The sequence below is a fragment of the Calliphora vicina genome, chromosome 4, assembly GCF_958450345.1.
Source record: "Calliphora vicina chromosome 4, idCalVici1.1, whole genome shotgun sequence".
Classification (NCBI taxonomy): domain Eukaryota; kingdom Metazoa; phylum Arthropoda; class Insecta; order Diptera; family Calliphoridae; genus Calliphora; species Calliphora vicina.
In genome coordinates this window covers 103,817,839-103,842,646 of record NC_088783.1, presented here as the reverse complement: position 1 = coordinate 103,842,646, position 24,808 = coordinate 103,817,839, and the positions used below count along the sequence as shown (strand labels likewise).

General features: G+C 33.1%; 1 protein-coding gene and 1 pseudogene across 2 annotated transcripts in view; one reads left to right on the top strand and one right to left on the bottom strand.

Moving 5' to 3' along the window:
• Nucleotides 1–24,808, bottom strand: part of Flo2 (flotillin-2) — a 503,689-nt gene that overhangs the window by 266,860 nt on the left and 212,021 nt on the right. The window lies entirely within an intron of this gene.
• Nucleotides 21,357–24,331, top strand: LOC135958975 (glucose dehydrogenase [FAD, quinone]-like; annotated as a pseudogene).

Genomic DNA, 24,808 nt, shown 5'->3' with positions numbered 1-24,808 from the left:
ATAAATATAGTCTGAAAGTTTTCCTAAAATCGGAAAACGTTAAACCTTAAATCGTGAAGGTTAAAGGTCAAATTTTTCAATATTTGGAATTTCTAATTTAAAGATAGCGAAATGTTATTTACTTTTGTAAATAACCCTTAAGAGAACTTGGGGTCAAAATAAGTGTATTTTTAGTGATTTTAAAAGTTAAGGGTCATTTGGACCGAAGTCTCTGTATTGAACAGTTGGCCGTAGCCTCTGTCTTAAACAGTCGGCCGAAGACTCTGTATTCAACAGACTACCGAAGCCTCTGCATTGAACAGTCGACCGAAGCCTCTGTACTGAACAGTCGACCGAAGTCTCTGTATTGAACAGTCGACCGAAGCCTCTGTATTGAACAGTCGGCCGAAGCCTCTGTCTTGAACAGTTGGCAGAAGCCCCTGTATTGAACAGTCGGCCGAAGCCTCTGTACTGAACAGACGACCGAAGTCTCTGTATTGAACATTTGGCCGAAGTCTCTGTATCGAACAGTTGGCCGAAGACCCTGTATTGAATAGTCGACCGAACTCTCTGTATTGAACAGTCGACCGAAGTCTCTGTATTGAACAGTCGGCCGAAGCCACTGTATTGAACAGTCGGCCGAAGCCTCTTTCTTGAACAGTGGGCCGAAGCCCCTGTATTGAACAGTCGACCGAAGTAGCTGGTAAAATGTATTATCGATACTCGAACTATGTCCGTGTCCCGAAAAAAAAGGGTTGACCGATTTATGTCAGTGTACTTTGATAAATTAATATCAAAGTGGTTGGCAAATTCTTTCTCGTATGAACCGCCACGACAATGTGTAAACATTTATTACTTATATACAAATTATTATAAACTAAATAAGAATTACAAGGTGGTAATTTAATCATTATGAATTAAATGGTTTTATTATTAAATTTATTATTTTATATTATACACGTTACATATGTTTGATTTTTTACTAGTTTCCGCTCTATGTGTATTTCTCTATGGTTTAAGTTCTCGAAAACAACTGAAATCTGAACGAAGATCTTATTCAACTAATCAATATTTTTTTGCACAGGCATGAACTCTTTAATTCGGCAAAGATTTTCTAACTTTTAGAAGTTATATCCATTTGGAAGTCTCGTTTCCCGTCTATAAGAAAAATATTTTTATACGAAACCGGTTAACAGATACAGAGTTAAAAACCACTATGACCGGCCAAACGCCTTCCATTTAAACAATTGTGAAACCAGGTTTTGAAAATCCAATAAATCTAAAGCCATCAACATTATTTTATAAAATTATTACAAAATGTTTACGATTAGGGGTCAAAGGTTTCTTACTATCAGTATTATTGATTTCCTCCCATTCTTAAATGATTTAGCCCCGTTATTCTCTTGAATTCGCTTCACAGGTATTTTATTTTGTGGTTCGGTACAATTAAAATCGGAATCTTAACAATCTTTCTTCAAAAAGCTGATAATACAATAGGGCCTTTAGACGATATGTAATGTTACAGCTGATGGGACCCAAGGAAGAGAAATTAAATTATACCTATATGAGGTATCGAAAACTGTCCAAGGAGAAAAATTCAAGGTCTCCCGACCTCTTTACACATCCTAAAAGATGTGATACCCATTCTACTCTGACTTCTCCTAGAAGATGGTAGGATTCGGACCAGGAGTTGTCCTTCCTTTTGGCGCCCAATAGTTGTTAAAATCATAAGACGAAATTATATTAAAAACTATTCAAAGAAAAATGTTAGATTGGCACATTTTTTTAAGATCGTTTTTTTTAAAGCGCTGACTTTTGTGTTATTGAAAAATGCTAAATTAGCACAGCTATATATCTTGTTGTCAAATATATTTAGATACCACAAGTTGGATTCAGTACTCTTTCAGTAGTGACTGGTCTTAATATGACAATGTAACCGCGATATTGGCTCTCTGCACAGTTGTGTTCACAACCACGACTTCAAATTATATGCCTTATCATTCGGATTGTTATCCTGGAAGAAATGGTATTTGTAGCTAAGACCCAGCTTTTCCTTGCATTAGGACAACTTTGATTTAAGAATGTCAAGATAAACACTTTGATTCATTTTATGTGTTGAATAAAGTGAAATAAACCAGGTCCAGCTAATGTGCATTTCTGTTTTAAATTTTTTCATAGGAGCTCTTCATTAGCTTTTCTCCTCACTTATGACTTTCAATCTGAACCAAATATATTAAATTTGATTACATCAATGAAAAAATATGTTTCCAAAAGGAAAATCGTTGTTGTTTTCTTTTGAAAGATTTGCAAACATTAAGCGTTCATTTTTATGTTTGGCACTAAGGAATTTCTAAATTCCTAAAAGAGATGAATGCAAAAAACCAATTTTTGTGAAGTTTAATTTTCAATATCTCGCGTATTTGATACGTGATTTATAGTGACTCTTAGCTCTTTATTTACAACATAAAGATGAAGGTCTATGCCAATTTTCATTTCACTATCTTTTATTCCAGTTTATTATTTTTTCCATCTAGTGAAAACTAGCCTCTTATCGACAAAGATTAAAGGTCTGTCTACAACATTGTTCAACCAGTTTATTTAGGAAATGAAAATTAGCGTACAACAATTTTTAAAACTTGTTTAAATTTCAAAATAAGCCGTATTGAATGAAAACTTAGCCAACTTACCCAAAAAATCATTTCCTATTACAGTAATAACACACATAAATAAATATAATTAGTTTACCAACGCAGCGAACATAAATATTCACCAAAATTTTTTCTTAGCATGTGTATGCATGGTTATTGATCATATATATTTCCGCATTGATTTGACCAACTTATGAGTAGTTTTTTTCAAAGTTAAAAATAATCGTTTTTTTAAAGCAGAAAAATAAAGAAGTAAATAAAACACAATTAAATAAAATAAAAATTGAAAAGTAAATAGAAGAGAGAAATTAAAATCTGGTACAAAATTTTATATGCCAATATACAATTAAGAGTAATGAAGAAAAAATATTCTGTCTCAAGTTCAACTCTTATTTTAATTATGTAAATAATAGACAGTATTTAAATGCATATCTAGTCCGATATGACCATCTTCAACGCTCTTCAGGTCTATATGCTGGTAGGGAAATCGTACTAAGGAATGATAAGGTACTATGGCTCACCTTGAGCTCATCAGCAACATCATGGCATGATCGGGGTCGGGACTTAAGGAGAGTAAAACATATAGCTAAAGCCAAACAACCCACATTTCCAAATGTACCAATATAAATATTTTTAACAGCTGCGGACAGTTCTTCACTGATATCTTAATGCTCTACAAGTGTTTATCAACCGTTGCCTCTGCAGTATATATTAAAGATATTTTGGCCAAATTCCATTAACAATAAACAACTATGATCCGAAATCGGACTCGGCACTAGTTGAGTCTCAAAATCTGAAAACAAAAATGTCTAAGGTCTCAGAATATCAGAAATTTAAATTCAATTGTTGAAAAACCTCAGTTATTTATTTAGTACTTTTTGGTATTTCGGTACCTGGGTTCGATTCCCAGCCGCTGGCAATCAACAACATTAGTTTATTATAATTATTGAGTAGTTTACTAATAACTAATATTTATCACAGTGCCCTCCTTCGGTGGTATAACATTTAAACGCCACCGATGTAAAAAAATGGTAATTGGCTAGAATAATGCTCCTTCTCACCACCATAGGCTCTATAGGCTTTATTAAGACCTATAGAACTTACTAAAGGGTTAACTGTCAAACGAACTGTCATACTGTGCTCTCTTTTGATATTTATGATCAGTATGGCAAAGCAAAGCTTGAACAACGCTAAAAATTATCCAAATTCCTATTTCACCACCCTGGATCCGCGCATGGTGCCAGTAAATCAAATGTCAGAGTTAAAACGATACAAAATAAAGAGAAAATATGCCATGTCCTCTGTAAAATACAATAGAAGTAATAAACCACTTTTTAAGTCACAAAAATGATGAATGAATTGAAAACTCACAAATTAAAGTGAAGTGGTTCTCTTTAATTTCTGCTTATTATAATGGTACTTTCTCCATTTCCTGTAATAATTAACATAGAGAAATAAAATTAAGATCATATGATTCTTAATGAAGTGAAAACTCACTCTTCCTTCTAATGGAATCCCAAAATTATTTCAGGTATCCCACTACCACAGTTCCATTCAGTGACCCTAGGACTACCATTTCTATATAGTGTCATATCCGAGCCCTTTTCCTAATTTCCATAATGGCCAGATATATTTTTTCAAAAAAGTCAAATTTATTGGAATCCTGATATTACGATGGGTTCAAATATCCATCTATTATTTCAGATGGATAGTTTTTTTTTAATTTTTTCCATTTTTTTCTTATTCTGAAATTATTTCAGATATTGTAGGTATAAATTTGTTTATTATAATTCAAGTATTATGACTATTAAGTGATTAACAGTGCTCTGTTAACTGCAAAATGGGCTGAGCTAAAATATGTGGTTTATGTCTGTGCTAAATAAATTTAAATTTATCTTCACACACATCCTAGAAACATGGAATTAAAAATTAATTTAATGGGAAACCACGAAGTTTCCTTCTGACTGAAGTTAGAACACATAAAGTGGTACTTAACATATAATACTTTTTCTTAATTCGAATTAACTTTTTAAATTTTCCATACTAATAGACCCAGAAGCATGGATTTAATGATATGGATATGGCTCTAAATCAGTGGTGCCCGAACACATACCATCAAAGCTTTGGTTGTGTTGGTAAAACAGATGAAAACAAAGCAACAAACACATGATCATTATAAGAAAACTCACAAGTAAGCTTATAGTGTATGTGTATCAAAGTAACGTCAGTAGAATTTTCTTGCCCTATTACGCGTGCGGACTCTTACCCCCTGATGATGTCATAAGGGTTTTCACTGATGGCTCAAAGAGGGGCAATAGGGTCGGTGGTGGTTTCTTTATTGAGAACTATGGGATTAAATCCTATTTCAGGCTACCTAACTTCTGTACGGCTCTTCAGGCGGAAATTACGGCCATTAAACGTGCATCCAACTGGCTGAGGTTTTATCAAATATCTGGTGATATATGTATATTTACCGATAGCAAGGCTGCCGTTAAAGGAATAGCGGGTGTCTTTACGACATCTAGGTTAACCGAGGAATGCCGGGTATCCCTTAATGAGATAGCGAGACATTCTAGGATAACGCTTATATGGGTCCCTGGCCACGATGGTAATCAGGGTAATTGTATAGCTGACGAACTGGCCAAAATGGGGGCGATGATGGATGATGATGAGATCGACCCCTTTTCTGGTATTTCCCTTGCTATATGCAAGATGGCTGTTCAGCGGACACTATATGAATCTGCACAAAGCAGGTGGACCAATGAGTCTTCCTGTGTTACAACGAGGTCTACTTGGCCCGTATATGATGCCAGCAGGACGAATCTACTTATGGAATTTCGTCGTGAGCAAATAAGGCTAATTGTCTCCTTCATTACAGGACACTGTATAATTGGGACACATGCTAGGAGATTGGGCCTACGGTATAATGACTACTGTAGGAGCTGCCATAATGAAGAAGAGGATGAGACGGTGTCACACCTATTCTGTCAATGCCCGGCTCTGATAAATCTGAGGGAACGTATCTTCGGAACACCATTCCTATCATGCTTAGATGAGCTATCAAGGATAAGTCTTAGACGAATCTACTCTTTCATCAGAGAATCTGGTTGGTTTAGCCTGGAAACAACGGACGTATAATTAATACCAAGATGTTTACCCCTTGGGTATCACAATGGGATCAGTTTTGAATGGACCCAAGTGAGCTGCTTGAAGAGTGGCTACCCATGGAACCTAACCTAACCTACGCGTGCTAGGGAATTGTGATTTCGGGCACCACTGCTCTAAATGAACGACAAAACACAAAGTTAGCCTTTTTGGTATTTTTATGATGGGGCTCTTTGTATTAAAGAAAATTGAATATTGTGAAAATGCAGCTTTTAGCAAAAAGAACCTTAATATTGACAGTTACATCAAATTGCTTAACTTATTTATAAAAATTTCGCTAACAAATTAGCTACAACAAATGCCACTGAAATATATACAAAGATTAAAAAAACTCAGAAAAACATTGTATCCATTTCATTTCTATTGTTTTCCAAATGAAGTGATTAATTACTTGTTTTATACATTTCAGTCCATTGTTGTAACACATGTGGAACATAAATTTGACAAATAAACCTACATATGTACGAATATTTCGAAATTCATTTAAATTTAAAGGCTTCTTTTTGTGTACATTAATTATAGATACATTAATTTTTTATTATTATTTTTTTTTATAATAAATTGTTACACTAAATAAATACCCTTCACACTTAATTATATTATTTGTATGTTTTATGAAGAGATAATAGTTCATTTTGTTGAGATGAATTTTCGAATTTATTTTAATGATTTTTTTTTAAATTTTATTACCGCTTTTTTCATCTTAAGCACGATTTGTTTCTTTGATTGACATTTTGTTTGATGTTTGACGTTTTATGATAGTTTATGAGGATTGTACAAGATCTAAGAGTTTAGTTGGTAATAAGACTTACAGTCAGCAAGTTATAAAAACGGTTTAAATTCAAGTTTGTTAACAAATAATAATAATTACTTAAAAAACAAATTGTTTTAATTAAGTGGCTTGAAATTAAATTAAATAAAAAGCAGAAATTAATTAAAATTAAAAAATGTGTTGAAAACTTAAAAAGAATTTAATTTAAATTAATTATTTACTATTAATTACATCAAAAATATTTGTTTAATTTTCAAAAAATATTGAAAAAATTGCAGTTGGAAATCAAAATCACTTGAAATTTTTCGCACGTTTTGGTAAAAAAAAACTAACGATTTCAACAGACTTATGTTTTGTGTTGTTCATCAAATGTTTTGCGAATTTCGCTGATTATTTGTCATGAATTTAAAAGTGACAATTAATGCTTTAATTAGGTTACAATTTTATGTGTGTCCAATGTGCCAAAGACCCACTTTAAATACAATTATATGACAAAGCTCATGTTGTGCCACTTAAAATCACATCAAATAAAATTTCCATTTAATGAAGTTTAAGCAAAGTGTGACTTATTACACGTTGGCATAATATATCAATGTAAATTTTAAAGTTAAATTTTTAAAGAGTAAAAAAAAATCCCAAAAACCCTATGACATTTAATTATGTGATTAAATCATGTGTGTAAAGATAAGTTCGAATTTAACTAGCACAGACAAAACCCTATTTTTTTAATATTGATCATATTACAGTTAACATAGCACTGTTAAACACTTAACAGTCATAATAAATGAATTATAACACAGTGCTACAGGAAAAAAATAACCATATACGTGATAAATTACAAAAAAAAGACCCGTGTCTCCCAGTTGTGCCCAAAGTCATGCACTGTTTTTATCGAAGACCAAAGATTTGTGACCTCAGTGTCATTTTTTCAAAAAAGTGATAATTTTCTCAGGCTCATATCTTGGAATCCGTTCGTAATTTTGATTTACTCTCTGAGGCAATGTTGTAGCTCTTGTCATAAAGAACAAAAATAGTCAACATATAAAATCAAAAAAACTTCATCTTCAAGATCTAAATCGCAAAAAACTTTAAAAAATTTGATTTTTTTACCTTTTTTCCCCTGTTCAGGTCCATAGGTAGCAAACCGTTCAAAATTCCAGGAAACAATCAATTACAAAAATGTACATAAGATCTCAATAAACAACTTTCTAGAACTTATGAACTTCCTAGGAATGATTCTTAACATCGTTTAGGTAGTTAAATATAAGTTAGTATGAACTATTAAATTAATATAAACTAAAGCATACTTTTAGGCAGCTTTAACAAATTTATTTCGAATTGTTTAAAGTTTTTTGCGATTTTGATATTGAAGATGAGTTTTTTTTTGATTTTATGTGTTCACAATTTTTGTTCTTTATGACAAGGGCTACATGTTTGCCTCAGAGAGTAAATCAAAATTCCGAACTGTTTGCAAGATATGAGCTTGAGAAAATTATAATTTTTTTGCAAAACTGACACCGAGGCCCCAAATCTTTGGGGCCCAAAAAAAAGTGCATGACTTTGGGCAAAACTGGGAGACACTGGTCTTTTTTTTTGGTCTTTTATCACTTAGTGGTGTCCGTATATAGTTATATTTCCATGACTCAAACAATTACACACAGAGTAATACAAAAAATGTATCTGAAATAATTTCAGAAATATAAAAAAATAAACAAAAACTAATTCCTGACGTGAAAGAAAGGTAGGATATCAGAAGTAATATTGTAATTTAAATAAATTTGAGTTTTTTGAACACAAATGCTTATGAAGATTTGTGACCATTTTGGGAACTGGGTGAATGTTTGACATATAGAAATGTTCGTCCAACGGGTACTTGTTGGTAATGTAATAGTGGAATAGCTGAAATAATCTAGGGTTTTGAGAAATTTAGATTTGAAACATGTGCTTAACAGTGCTATGTTGGCTGTAACATGATCAATGTTAAAAATTGTGGTTTTAGTCAGTGCTAGTTTAAATCGAATTTTTCTATTTTTGTGACTTCTTTGAAAAAAGCAAGAAGAAAATATTTTATAATTAGCAATCTACTTAGTAAACGCTGTAAATTAAAGTTTAAACTGAAATATTAAGCTGCATTTAGAAATCTAAACATTTCCTTTATAATAAACTCATAAATTAGCAACAAACAAACCATTTATTAAATGAAATACCTATTTAAACTTATGTTAAACATAAGTTAATGAACTTGTAGACAAATTACTCTACAACTTATTGTTGTTAATTTTGTGTTATTTTTTTCTACATTTTTATTGTTTAAATCTTTCAACTCATGAACTCCGTTTTCTTGCATTTAACCGCAAACAATGCGAATAAAAGAAATAAAAACGAACGCATTGCAAAAGTATGAAATGTTTGGTATGCGGTTAAACATTTTCAAAATTTCCACATGGTTGCAACAATAAAATAAAAAAAAAATTAAATAAAATGTAATGCGTTTGTTTAACAACAACCGCCAAATATAAATCATAATATTCAGTACAAACACAAAACAATAAAAATAGATAAATCGCGAAAACTTTCAGCAACTAGATTATACTCTTGAATTTTCGAAATTGTGTTTAAATAAATAATCTTTTTTATTATTATGGCGATATGACACTCAAAGAAATGAGTGCTAGTAATTTCAATGAAAACTAATTTTTAAACATTAAAAAAGTAAATAGATTTTAAATAATTCTCAATTGTATATGGAACCTATATGTTTGTTGAGTAATTATGCTGCCATCGAAAAAAAAGAAACTAAGACAATTACTGCTTTTGCAAACAATTTTAAGAATTTTATTACTAAAGACCAACCAATTTAATATTGCAAAATTCAAACCACTTGAATGCATATTCAGGTCTGCATCGTGCAACACTTTTGCAACACAATAAAATACTTAAAAATTCTTGAAATAAGTTTCCAAATAAATAATTTAGTATTAATAAAGAGACCTTCAAATTTATTTTATTACGATTTTTCATTACAATGCATAATATTGTTGTAATTAATAAAGCAAATTTAAGAAAATTGTTAATGTGAGAACAGTGAAACTTAACATTGTTTAATTGAACTAGTTCATCCAAGGAATGAGTCCTTGGCGTTCTACTATCATGTGAAAATGGGTTGGGAATCAATCCGAAGAAGAGCGAATTGGTACTTTTAACCAGAAGATGTAAAATTCGGGAACTTAGACCATCCGGTTGAATGGTAAAATTCTGGAAAATTTCGAAGGAAACCTTGGCTTCCTTGCATACTAAAGCACACCTCTCCTTTCTGAGATTAGATTGTCTTCCTATTACTGGCTAAATGGGTTCCACTCCTTGGGCCAGTATAGAGATATACATTCCCTCGAATGATCTCTGCTAAGTCAGCTCTAAGACTCAAGCAGTCATGCTTACGGAATCATGACCGTATTAGTCACCATCTTACATCAATTGGTCATCAAAGTAGCGGACGGATCTAATCTCTCCTCCAGGGTGACTTGAGCTCAGTCTACAATAAAGGTTCTAAGACGGAAACGGTCACTAATCGGGAATTTTCTCTGATGAACTTGGGCTCTTAGTTTCTCTCAGACTGTCTGATACCTGCATCGTCTTCCACGCAGAAATCTATGCCATCAATACAACTACAAAAAGATTCAGAAAATTAAATCTCGAGACGTCGAATATGCGTGCAGCTTTGCAACGTGATAATGTCGAAATGTCTCTCGAATGCATTAATTAGACTTAGACAACGCCTTGTCGGGTTAGTATAGGTACCAGAATATGAGGACATCCGGGGAAATGCAGTCACTGATTCTGGTGCGCAAAGCGAGATTAATATATCCTTGGTTGGCATATCGAATATGATTGATGAATGGGCCTTGGAAGAGACTGAACTGCAAACTACCACTTGTTGAATATTCAAAATGCTATGAGCCTCTCTAGCTTAGAAACACGATTATACGTCTTACTTACTGGCATCCCGAGATTTTTTATACGTTTATTATAATAGTGTTCTTGCCTTTAGGCCTTACAATAAGTAATTAAATCTTATAACTAAACAATTATTGTTCTATCAGTGGAGAATCATATTTGGCAATTAATCTCAAATTAAATGAGTGGTAAATCTCAAATTAGATGAGTGGTAAATCAGCTCTACGCAGCCTTGATCTGTCTTGAGTTTCTGTAAATAGCCTTGTCAGCGGGTTCAGATGATGATGTAATTTCGACAAATAAGCTTCACGAGTTTTTCTAAATTCGTCCTTGACCGAAGGCATATCTCTTTGAATGTTCTCATTTCTTATATACCATGGAGCTCGCGTCATGGTTCAAAGAATTTTGGATTGCGACCTCTGTATTAGATCTATACTGGTATTGCTAGCTGTTTCCCATAATCCGATTCTGTATATCCAAATTGGTTTTAAGACTGTCTTATAGAAGATGACTTTGTAATAATGCTTAATTTCGATTAATAGTGGATTAGCCAGTGTAAATTAGAAGATTTTAGTTTTATGTGGAGCCGCTTGGCTTCTATGTGCCCACTCCAAGTAAGGCGTCTATCTAAATAAATACTAAAGTATGTAAAGTGATCAGACTGTGGGATGTTCACACTGTTTAGTGTCACTGGTGGACAACTTCCTCTCCTAAGTGAAAAGGTTATGTGCTTACTTTTGATTACATTTACTTGTATTCTCCAATTTTTTAACCACGTCTCAACGTGTCTGAGATAATTATCTAGATTTCTAAATGCTACATTTACGTCCAAATGAGCGTCATCTGCAGCGTCATCTGCAAAGGTGGAAATTGTTAATTCGTCGGACTCGGGTAAATCAGAGGTGTATAATAGGTACAGGGTTGGTCATAGAACACTTTCCTGAGGTACACCAGCATCGATCGCATAGTCTTGTGTATTCTAGTGCACTCTAGTATAGTGTATTAGACCTTTATGTTAAACCTTGTCAAAAGCCTGTTCAACAGTAGAAATATTGCCGAACATTACTTTCTTAGTTCGAAAGATTTTCGTATCCCTCCAGTTAAGCTGCGTTTCCGCATACACCGTAATGGGTGCCGATAACGAAAACTAAAACTGAAAAACGTTGGTGTTCGTCACCATCTCATTTCTGAATTGTTTTCGTTTCAGTTGGGTGCGTTGTGGCATGAAACAGAAACGAAATTAATTTTTAATTTTGGACGTCGCACTTTAAATAGAATTTCATTATTTTTGATAAAATCTATTATTTTTTCCTCTTCCAATAAAGACAATTTATTTGTTTATTCATTTTGATTTTCTTTAAATTTGAAATAAAAAAATAATTAAAATAATTTCGTTCCTACAGCACCGAAAACAACCAACTTGAAGTTGTATTCGTTCCGGCCCCAAATGACAGGTTTTTCGTTACTGATCGGTGTCCGTTGCCGATTTCTGAAATGAACTTTTTTCGGTGTAAATGTATGGAATTTCGTTTTCGGTGCCGATTACGGTGTATGCGGAAACGTAGCTTTAGGCGGTTTACTTGCTCAATTGTTCCGTGATGCTCACAGAATCCGAATTGATGATCAGGGATAATGTTATGACTATTTAAGAATGTTAAAATTTTCCATTGGATCACTTTCTCAAATAGTTTAGACAAACAAGGCAACAAGCTAATCGGTCTTTAGGATGATGCCATTGTCAAATCCTTTCCTGTGACTCCTGGAGACAAGATCGCATTGAATAATACTGTGATCTCAATAATTTCCACATCTGGTAGGATTCCAATCATGGAAGGTGTTATTAAATCATGACCAGGATATTTTTTTAGCTTAAGAGTGTCTTTTATGATTTTCAGAACATCTTCTAAACTAACATTGATTAGTTCTCTTTCTATGCGAACAGGCAAGTCCCCTAATACAAAATTATTTGTTGGGGGTTTGGTTGAAACACATTACTGAAATGTTCAGCGAAAACTATGGTACCATCAGATTTTCTTATCGGACTTTGACCCTATACCGTTGGCTTAATGTTCTTAGCTGCCTGGTTAAACTGGTTAAACTTTCAATTTCTGCGATCCTCTTCCGAATAATAGGGCTCTTTTTAGTTTCTTCCTTGCAGTGGACAGCCTCTTCTTAGCAGCAGGAGATCTGTTGTGTTGCCAATCTCTTCTACATCTCCTCTTTTGGAGAAGGAATCTATTAATTTCAGCATGAGAAATATACATTTTAGGTTTAGGAGGAATTTCGAACTTAGAGTGATTCAAGGCCGAAAATATTATAGACTTAGGCAAGTTTTGTCAATGTATCGACAAACTGCCTGTTACTAAATGTGGACATAAATTTATTAGGCCGATAAAATGTCCGTTAACAATTTTGGTTTTCTCAATGTACCGACAAAAAACATTATTTTCAGATGGGAACTCTGCCTTCAAATGACAACATGTTTACATAAATCAGCTGTTTAATGTGACCATCGACAGCCGGAATCTTTTGAAAAATTCATTATCCTGCATGTCTACCAGGTAGTTAGGCCTGACATGATAAACTCTTTTAGCATTCACATTGAACTCATGTTCTTCGAGTTCATCCTCCATCAAATAAATGTTAATTCCTTTATTAAACTTTTTTTTATAAAATCTATTTAATTTCGTTTACAAAAACACAAACACATAAAAACTGTGAACAGCAGTCAGCTGATTGAATTTATCCGTACGATAAATAAATAATTGGCAGATGAGGTCGGGTTAATCTGCAGTTTTTCGTTGGGAAAAAAGATAATAACCTAATGACAAAACGGCCCTTAAAGTCTCTGATGCAATTGTTGATATCTTCCTCACTCTGTATGTGAGGAAGTATTTTTTATATTTCAAGCAATCAGTCTTGAATGATGAAGCTTCTGTATGAGAGCATGCATATTGGCCGTAATAGTTTAATATAACGGGAGAATGATCAGAAGATAGTTCATATGATATTTCTGCAGTAATAGAGTTTCTATTTAAATTCCTTGATATGGCAAAATCTATTAGATCAGGAATTTTTCTAGGATCAGAAGGCCAATAAGTGGGCCGACCAGGTGATATAAATAAGCAATGAAAATAATTATTTTTATAAATAGACCATTAAACGCTGACGAAGTAAAATAAATACATAATGGCTATAAAATATCTTAATAATGCGCCTACTCACCACCAGAGGCGCTGTAACAACAAACTCAACTCGTAATTACAGAGTTGTCAAAAATAAAGCTTTTCTCCTCCTATCAACACCTTTCCTTCACCAATCTATCCCCTTTCCAAAGAAAGTAACATAATTAATATATAAAATTATAAATTTTTCCAACCAGATTTGGGTTTGGAACCACAGTGTGTTAGAATTTTGTTCATAAATGTTTTGGAAGCTTCTGGAAGCTTCAAAATATCAAAAATCATAAAATTAACTGGGATTTGTTTCTCAAATCCCCAGATTCAGGAAAAATTCACTAGATTTACATCGCTAGGATTTAGTTATTGTTACTAAAATATTTTTCTAAGTGTAACATACATATGATTCAAAACAAAATACGGAAGATTAACTACAAAATAAATTCATAACAAAATTGGGATTTTCATGTCTTTGCAGCAATCAAAGACAATGCGGTAATTGCGTGCAACAATAAAGTTAAATATAAAATAATATAAAATATTATAGACATTGTAATAAATGCACAAGAAACAAGCATCTGTACATGATGTTAAGTAAATTTATGTCTGTCCCTGTGAAACATGCAAAATATTACTTTAGATCGTACTACAAAATTATTGCAATAATTTATGATAATTTTATGAAGCTCACAGGCAAATTAAACAGCAAACAAAAAAGAGGAACTAATGAAAATTTGAAGATTTATTCAAACGTGTATTAAAGTGGCTCATTTGAGTTTATGTAAATCTTATCTAATGTTTTTGGTAAGGTTTTTCAAGTGAATTTGTAATAAGCGGAAATAAGTTTTAAGTTTTTCGTTTCCATAAGGATGCAAATGTTTATTTTATGAAAAAAAACGAAATGATTTAACAATTTTATATACAAATCCTTTAATATTAATGTTGGTACATGCAATAGTTTGCTATTTTTTTTTTTGTCATTATATAGTATTTTGTAATGCTGGTTTCGTTTTACTTTTGCAGCTTGTTATTTCCCAATCTAAAATAAATTAATTTACAAAACCTGATTTGTCATGGATTTCCGTTTACAAATGAAATGTTATAAAAGAAAATATGTAATAAATTCATGGAGACATGAGAGCCAAACAACAAACCAACCTACGACATAAAAAATTGAAACATTTAAAACTTTAAAACGATTAAATGGCAATGAACTTGAATTCATGATATAGTTTAACTAACCATAAGCTTTAGAAAACCTCACAGCTGCGTGTGGCTATAAAATACCTAACAATTGAAAGGCAATAGTAAACAAGTAAGAGTGTTATATTCGGCTGTGCCGAATCTTGTCAATATTTGCCAACAGAAATATTTTTCTGATAAAGGGGTTATATAGATGGTAGGGTCAATTATGGACCTATCCCCACAGAAGTTGGTAGAAAGATTTTGGTTCATATAAGATTTAGGTCCAATTTTATTATAAGACAATTACGAATGTTAAATTAATTTTCTGAGGGGGACCCTGTATGGGGACTAGGGACAATTTTCCCAAAATTATATTAGGATTGCCGCATGATCAGCATATTTATGACTGCACAAACAGTATTCGATGTGTTACAAACGCAATGACAAATTCTATATACCGCCCATCTGTTTAGCTGGTGGCCATCAAAATCCCGCAAAAGAAATTTATACCTGCAACCAGTTTAAGATCTATTTTTAAAACGATTTTGTAATCATTAATATTAATGCTGTTGTAAGTCTTTAAAATTTTTCTTGTGTGATTATTTTTTATGGTTAATTTTTATTTGAAATTATTTTTAAATCAATTGTCGTCCACTAAAGCGTTTGACATAATTTATAATAAAAAACAAAATCCAGCACACACTCTTACTTTCGTTGTGTACTAAATTTTTTAACTGTTTGTTAAATCATGACTATTAATTAATACCCGTTTTTTTGTAAATTGCTTACACAAAAAAAGATGAAATTTACAAAGAAATAAATAAAAAACCAAAGAAAAATATTGCTTGCGAAAAAACAAGTTTATTGCTCAAGTTTTTTGTTTGTAACTGCGACAAACACGGCTTTATTATTATTATTATTTTTGCTGTTGTATATTTGTGGGTTTAAACATAGTTTCAGTTAAATGTTTTTATGGTTTTACACTACTAACGATAATAATAATCATTACTTTTGTAGATCAGTAACTTTTAGTTTTCGTTTTTTTCCATCTTTGAGGATTTATTTCCTATTTTTTTGTTTGAGTTGAACATCTGTCTAACATATCATAGTCACCCGTTTAGTACGGCGCACGGTGGCTCAGATCTCAATTTCATTGGCCAAAAGTCCAACTTTTCGTTAACTTTTAATGCCATTCAATTGAAACTAAGGTTGCCAACAAATTAGATAAAGAATATTGTCAATTGTGTGAGTGGTATGCTGTTAAAGTCAAATATTTTATGTAATTTTATAAAAAATGTGATTTTTGTAAATTTGATCAGATGTAAATTATCATTACTCGCAAACTATTATCGATAATTGGATGATTTTTTTGTTATGTTGGTAGGATAATAGTCTGCTGTGTTAAGTTTTTTCTCAGATACAATAATTTAGTCAAATTTGAATTTCAGTGGAATAAAAGTGCTTAGGGACAAAAGGTGTGAAACAAATTTTACTACCAGGAGAAAGGCCAAAGTGTCCTCTTTTAGCCCATATATACTTGTTGACTTGTTTTGACCTGTTTGTTAAACACTTTTTTCATTTGAATGAAATTACTCCCAAATTTGTTTCTATTTTTATTTTACCTGTTGATATGACTGGCGCAAAGTACAAATCGCAATTTTGAAGATATTGCGATAAAGTTTGGTACATACCCCAGGACAAAGCCTATTGAAAATGACTGAAATCGGTCCATTATTTCACCTAGCACCCATACAAGTGTTCTCCTGAAATTCTACTTTATCGGCCGTAAATGGTTAATTTATACAGGTATCTACACAAATTTCGCTTCAAATAAGTTTTATATAAACTGAATTAATGTCTCCATAATTACTCATTGCTCCCATATAAGACCCGCTTCCGAAAATGACTTTAACGAGCATATATCTCATACAAATGTTGGTATAGACCAGTGTTGCCACCAAGAAAATTATAAACTACACATCCTCATACCTAAATTACACATACGAGAACAAATTACACATGTAAATAAATTTTCGTGATTTCAATAGGAGAAATTGTCTAAAATTGTCATGAATATAAAAGGTTTTTCACAGTTTGGACCAAATACGATCACTTTATTGTCAATGGACAATTTTCACATGCGGTGATTTTAATTTATCCAGGAATTGGATATATTAGGGTATTAAAAGAAGGTTAGCAATCTCTTTTTTTAATGAACTTTTCTAATTTAATGAATTTTTGTGATCAGTCAAATATGTCAATCCCAAATACGCTTTTAAGAAATATTAATCAATGTTCATTCGGAGATTATTCCATTGGAAATTGTTACATTTGTATTAAAAATGTAACAATATTTAAAAAATAGCACACTGTTTGCTTTCGAATTTGAATTTATTCTTATTTTATATAAAGTGCTTTGAAATCAGTTTTTTTTCAGTTTCAAAGATAAATATTTTTTAGTATTTGTTTAAAAATTATAGCTCTGACCATTTTCCTTCCCAGTAAATACTTTACCAGTAAAATCTTGTAACGTTTATATTTTTAAAATTTGTAGTTATAAATTTGAAATAAAGCTTCCAAACACACACCAGGAACCAGACAGACAATAGCATAAACACAAAACAGTTCTTACGGGTAAAAAAATAACTAGTAACAATTTGTAAAAAAAAATTTCTCGCACAAATTCCTACGTTCTTGTTTTTTTCTGTTAAGATTGGCTAACGTTACCCCGAAATAACTGCAATTACCGTTACCGATATAATAGTTTATATCGTTATCTGTAAATACCGCTACCCTTATTCTATAAACAATTTAAAATTATAAAAATACAAATTTTCGATTTTGGGTTATCTTGAAAATTAACGTTTTTCCAATAACAATTTTTAATAACTTGTAAAAATGTATAGTTATTGAATACTATTTGTTGTTTTATATTTTTTTCATGTTGGAATTAAAAGTCTTTAATATAAACCAAAATTTAGTTTCTATTACCAATATTACGCAAACAAAACTGTCACAAACGGCGAAATGTCCACTTGGAAAACCAAACGTAGCAATCTCCAAATTACTTATCGTATTTTTCTGCAAACCTTAATGTTAATTTAGTTCAAACTAGATTCATATCTTCATACATATAATTCCATTATACTGAGTATAGGAGTAAAATATAGGATAGTAGCTATTCCCTCATATAAACGTACATATTTATTTCAGTCGGTTTTGAAATCTGAACAATCCATAATTCATTCAATTAAAATCCAAAATATAGATAAAAGACATACATTGACAATTTATTTTGGATATAATTGGAATTTAAAATTACACATGAATTACACATTCACTCAATTACACATGGGCTACACATCCAAGTTAAAATTACACACAATATGTGTAATTACACATGAAGTGGCAACACTGGTATAGACACAAAATTCAACACAAATAACTTCCATATAGACATAAATCAAACGACCTAATTTCATGGCGATAGGTCCATAATTAGTCATAGCTCCCATATAATGCCCTCTACCGAAAATCATTCACGAAAATAAATTATAGTGTAGGGTATTATATGCTCGAGCTTGGCCGAACATACTTCCTTACTTGTTTTTATTTAGTTTAAAATAAGTGCAAAGTATCTGCAAAACATTCTGGATTCTAAACTGTCCTGGAACATGAATATATAAGCGTGGGATGGGGTATAGATCCAAGGAATGCGAAATGGCTCTTTGATATGATGATTAAGCCCATACTAATGTATGGTGCACTGGTTTGGTTTAGGGACAGATAGTTCAAAGCCTTCGACTAGGGTAGGTGAAGTTTTTACATCCCCCGTTTTCGGAAGGGGCCAGTTTCACGCTGCAGGATTAGTGCACCGCACAGTGGTATGAGATTAAAAAAAGAGGGAAATAAATCTGTAACTTCTAAACCCTTATGCCGATTTGAATGAAATTTCACATGCGCAAAGAGGAAGTGTAGTCGAGAATTTGGACCTCATGACCCCACCAGGAGCGGGACCAGGGGTTCCCAAAGTAGGACACCTCGGGTATGTTCAATTTTTAAAATGATCCTATTTCTTCGTTTGTGTTCCGTTTTAAAAAAATTACACATACGGAATCTCCTCATTGAGCACTACATAAAACCTTGTCGTAGCTATCAATTATCTCTTATAGCTTAGGAGATATTCGCATTTGAAAATTTAATTTTCAACATTTTTACCCACCCTACACCAGTTTTTTGGTGACCGCGGTTCCAAATATTCTCCGATTTTATTCATTTTTCTTTTATAGGATTAACAATAATCTATATATCAAATAAAGAAATAAATGTTTAAAAATCATGACTGAGTCTAAAGTTACATGCATTTGAATATAAAAATATTAAAAAAGGCGATTTTTCGCAATTTTTTTGGAAAAAAGTACTTTTATTCTTTTTAAGTTATTTAAAAATTTTCTAAGAGGATGTATAATGAATTTGTACTTCTTGAAAATCTAACTTTACGCCAAATATTTTAAATGAAAAAAACGTTTATAATTTTTGATACCGACGGGATCAGGTCAATTCAAAAAATGCCTATTTTTTATGTAAAATTCAACTTTAGGGCAAAAATTCTCAAATCGCATACCCGATATCAAAATATAGTAACCTATTTTAGATGGCCCAATAAGTTCTTAATTATTTTGTAAAGGGTTCCGATAACCCCGCCCCTATTATGGTTATTATAGCCAAAAAAAACAAAAAAATCCAATTTTTAGGATTTTTCAAGACTTTTTTGGGAATTGCGGGATACTTGATTACAAATTTCAAAATTTGTTTTTATTTTTCCATTTTAAATAGAAAAATCTACATAACTGTAAAATTTAATTAAAAAATATTCATAAATAAAAATTTTATTTCAATTTGAAAAATTTGTGTCTATGCAAAATTCAATAAAAAGCATTTTTTGTCAAATTTTTCAAAAAAGTATTCCATGTATTGTTTAATTGTCAAAAGTTATATACATTTTTGAAAAGTAGACAAAATTCTCTATCCACTGATATATAACATGTCTACCTTATGTTACGTGTCAAATAAATTAGGGAAAACTAAACAACTCCCTGAGAATTAACCTAGCACTGTTAAACGGTGCACCGTTTTCCAGACAGAAATTACGGCTATAAGAGGGCGTAACTCTGGTTGAAGTATTACAGCATGTTCGGTGTGAATATCCGGATTTATACCGACAGCAAACGTGCAATTAAATCTCGCTCTGGTGTCTACAGGGGATCTGGATTGGTTTATGAATGCCGCACATCTCTAAACGAAATGGAAATACATTCTAACCTGGATTTATTCAGGATGCAGGGTCATTCTGATGTACCTGGAAATGACACTACAAGATGAAGACTAGAGTATCCAAAACCGAAACCGAAAACCGGTTTTTTCATCTTTGTAAACTCCACCGGTTTCGGTTTTTTGAAAAACCGGTTTTTGTAAGACCGGGTTGTAAAGCGGTTTTAATGGCATATATTTTCTAAAGCTCATTCAAACATATTTATGAAAAACTTTGATAACATTTTTAAAGATGTCGATTTATTTTATAGAAAATTATAGCATTTGACAATATTTCGTAAAATATATAAAATAATTGCATAAAGATAGAGTCTTAAGAATATAAAAATGCTAAATTTTCAAAGATGCACAATTTCAAATTTTTTTCAAAAACACACTTTTTCGGTTAAACCGGACACCGGTTTCCTAAATTTGCCAGTTTTTTGGACACTCTAATGACGACACCACCTATAGGTTGGTGTACCGCTTTCATGCTGTAAGTCACTCTTATGGGTCACCTTTATGGGTCTGCTCAGATCAGATGGTCTAATTTACCCACATGCACGTTATTCGAAGCTTACACGGACAGTCTACGATTACCACAGGTCGTCGTTTCTGATAGGACTCTCACGGAATACTAGGAAAATTAATATTCTTTCCAAATTATTATGATGAAGGCAAAAGTCTGCATGCAAAGAGAATGAATATTCCTTCCAATGACTTATGTAGAAGTTTTCATGACAAAGACAAAGTTAAAGGTATTGAACATCATCATCAGGGACTATGACTGTGATAATGGGTAGTCCTTATCTACACGACTTAAGGTTGGTTAGGCACTGATTTACAGGACCGTAACATGATTTCTTAGGGTAACACAACGGGACCAATCAATGGACCCAAGTGAGCTCGTGTAACTAGAATCCTTTATAACCCTAACGTACATCGCTGATATCTATTTGACAAATCGGGCAGTTTTTACAGGTCATTCTAATTTTATCAATTTCAGAATTTTGTAAATTTAAATATTTATTTAACCATAATTATTATGAAATAAATTAAATTGATATACTAAACACCAATCACTTTAAAATCTATTTCCAGAAGAACTTTTAACTAAAATTTTCTCAAAAACTTTTTTTTTATTTCCAGCTTCCTATATTTCAATCAATTAAAATATGGGACAAGAGATATCACAACAAAATAAATGTAACACTTCTAGACGACAACAGCAACCTTTTCCTCAACAACAACCAAATTTTCATCAGCACCAAGACAATCAAAATTATCAATCAACTAATTTTCACAACAACTCTCCAAGCTTCTCTATTCCCAAGCCACGCTACAAGCAACACAAAGAACTAATCTATACATCTTCCAGCATTTCTAACGCCTCCTCTACCGACGAAGAATACTATCGGCAAAGACAAAAATACAATTTGGCAAAGCAAACTTATGAAAAAGCGAAAATATCGAAAGCGCAATTAGGTTCCAGAAAATCTCTCGATAGTCATTCCTCTACATCGGATTATCAATCGAGTGCTTTTGAGACAGCAGAAGAACTGTATCGTGACATCAAGGGTGATTATAAGCGCAAGAGTTCACAAAGTACAGACAGTGGCATTTACTATTCATCGTGTCATTGCACGCCCACTCGATTTTCCTCGGCTGCATCGGTAGCAAGTGGCGGAGCTACTTCTGTAGTTTCCACTAAATCGAATAAATCATTGCAAAAACAAAAGGATTACTTAGATCATCATTTGTATATAAAATCGTATCTGGATATTTTAGAAGAAGATCAAAAGGCAAAGGCTCAGTATAAGGTGGCCAAACCGGGAGGTATACGTAACTATACACCCAAAATATTATCAGAAGTATCGCTATCGACTAGTGCGCCGGAAACTAACGGTTTTAGTAAACAAAAATCCAAAGTTAAAGAAGATCCGTGGATCTGACAATTACTGAAAAATGGCATTTGGCACAATGACATCTTTGCTCGGTATGATACCCCTACTGGCAATCGGCATGAATTATTATCGTTATCAAAATGTAGACCCCGAAAATAAAGTACAAGAGCCACAAGTAGTAAGTTTTTGATATTTTGAAATTTAGAGAAAAGAAATCTTAAAAAATGATTTTGTATGTTACAGATAAGACGCCAATATGATTTTGTGGTTATTGGTGGCGGCTCGGCTGGTGCAGTGGTGGCCAATCGTTTGTCGGAAGTTAAGAACTGGACGGTATTGCTTTTAGAGGCGGGTGGAGATGAAACAGAAATTTCCGATGTACCAGCACTGGCTGGTTACTTACAACTCACCGAATTGGATTGGAAATATCAAACTACACCCTCAGCTACTAGGCAATATTGTCAGGCTATGAAAGGAGACCGCTGTTTTTGGCCTAGAGGCAAAGTTTTGGGTGGCTCCAGTGTTCTAAATGCCATGGTTTATGTAAGAGGTTCCAAAAATGACTACAACCATTGGGAATCGTTGGGTAATCCTGGCTGGGGCTATGAGGATGTTTTAAAATATTTCCTCAAATCCGAAGATGTGCGCAATCCCTACTTAGCTCAGACTCCCTACCACGAAACGGGCGGCTACTTGACCGTGCAGGAATCTCCCTGGCGTACTCCCTTGTCTATAGCATTCCTGCAAGCCGGCCTGGAAATGGGCTATGAAAATCGTGATATTAATGGTGAATTACAGACAGGCTTTATGATCACCCAGTCAACGGTGAGAAGAGGCTCTAGATGCAGTACGGGCAAGGCTTTCATAAGACCAGTGCGCTTGCGCAAGAATTTGGATGTTGTGTTGCATGCCCAGGCCACACGCATTATAATAGATCAAAATAAACGAGCCACGGGTGTGGAATACATAAAAAATGGCCGTAAGAACATAGTGTTTGTAAGAAGAGAGGTAATTTCTTCAGCTGGTGCCTTAAACTCACCACAACTACTCATGCTGTCGGGCATAGGACCTTCGGATCATTTGCAAGAAATGGGCATACCCGTAGTATCTGATGTGCCAGTGGGTAGTAATTTACAAGATCATGTGGGTTTGGGAGGTCTTACATTTGTGGTGGATTCTCCTCTTACAGTGACACGTAATCGTTTCCAAACAATACCCGTCTCCATGGAGTACATCTTAAGAGAACGTGGTCCCATGACATTTACAGGAGTAGAGGGTGTGGCTTTCCTTAACAGCAAATTTCAAGATCCTAAAGTGGATTGGCCAGATATACAGTTTCATTTCTGTCCCAGTTCCATTAACTCGGATGGTGGTGAGCAGATACGCAAGATATTAAATCTAAGAGATGGCTTCTATAATACAGTCTACAAACCTTTGCAAAATTCTGAAACCTGGTCTATATTACCCCTACTACTGAGGCCGAAAAGTACAGGCTGGATACGTTTAAATTCACGTAATCCCCAGCAACAGCCCAAGATAATACCCAACTATTTTGCCCATCAGGAGGATATTGATGTTTTGGTGGAGGGCATTAAATTGGCTATTAATGTTTCCAGCAGCCAAGCCTTTCAAAGATTTGGTTCCAGATTGCACAACATTCCTTTACCAGGCTGTAGACATTTGGACTTCAACAGCGATGCCTATTGGGCCTGCTGCATAAAACAGTTCACCTTTACCATTTATCATCCCACGGGAACTTGTAAAATGGGTCCCAGTTGGGATACCACCGCTGTTGTAGATTCCCGCCTGAGAGTTTATGGTGTTTCGGGTTTACGTGTGGTAGATGCCAGTATTATGCCCACTATTGTTAATGGCAATCCTAATGCTCCCGTTATTATGATAGGCGAAAAGGCTTCCGATATGATTAAAGAAGATTGGGGTATGCGACCGGTACGCCGCCAGGGCTAAGTAGTAATTCAATGTTCCATTAGATGTTATTTAAGGCTTCCATGATACATTTTTAGAAATTTTCAAGAAAAATCTAAGAAAAAACTGACTAGTCAATATTTTGTTATTGTTATAAATTGTCTTTTGTATAAAGAGAAAAGAATGAGAAAAATTATTTATTTTATTATTTTTATTTATGTTGTAAACTGTTTCCTTATTTTGTGTAAATTTTATTTTTCTTCCGCTTCTGTACTTTAAGTTGTAATTTTTAGATATTTAGTTCTCTGTAAAAATAAAAAAAAACTATAATTTTAAAATATTTTTATTTATTTAAGGATTTATAAAAATATCAAAATGGTTGTGGTTTTGAAAGAGGAACAAATATGTATCACAATCGTTTTAAAGAAATGATAATAGTTGTCACATAATTTATAATACGGGAGTGGGTCAACAAGTCCCGGACTTTTTGAATTTCCCGGCTCTACGTTCTGCATTCCCAGTTGAGGTCTCTACACCCGAAACAATTGAAAAAAAATACGATGTTGGCCGATTGGAGATTGAAAGTGCAAGAAATTGTGAAAGCCGCAGGCATCCCACATGGCTCAGTGGTTTCAATTTTGAATGATCACTTAGGTATGAGAAAGCTTTCCACATGAGAAAGCTTTCCAAGAATTAGGCCTCGAATTGCACTCTCATACGCCCTATTGTCCGGATTTAGCACTGAGTAACTATTTCTTGATTCCAAACCAGAATAAATGACCCGAT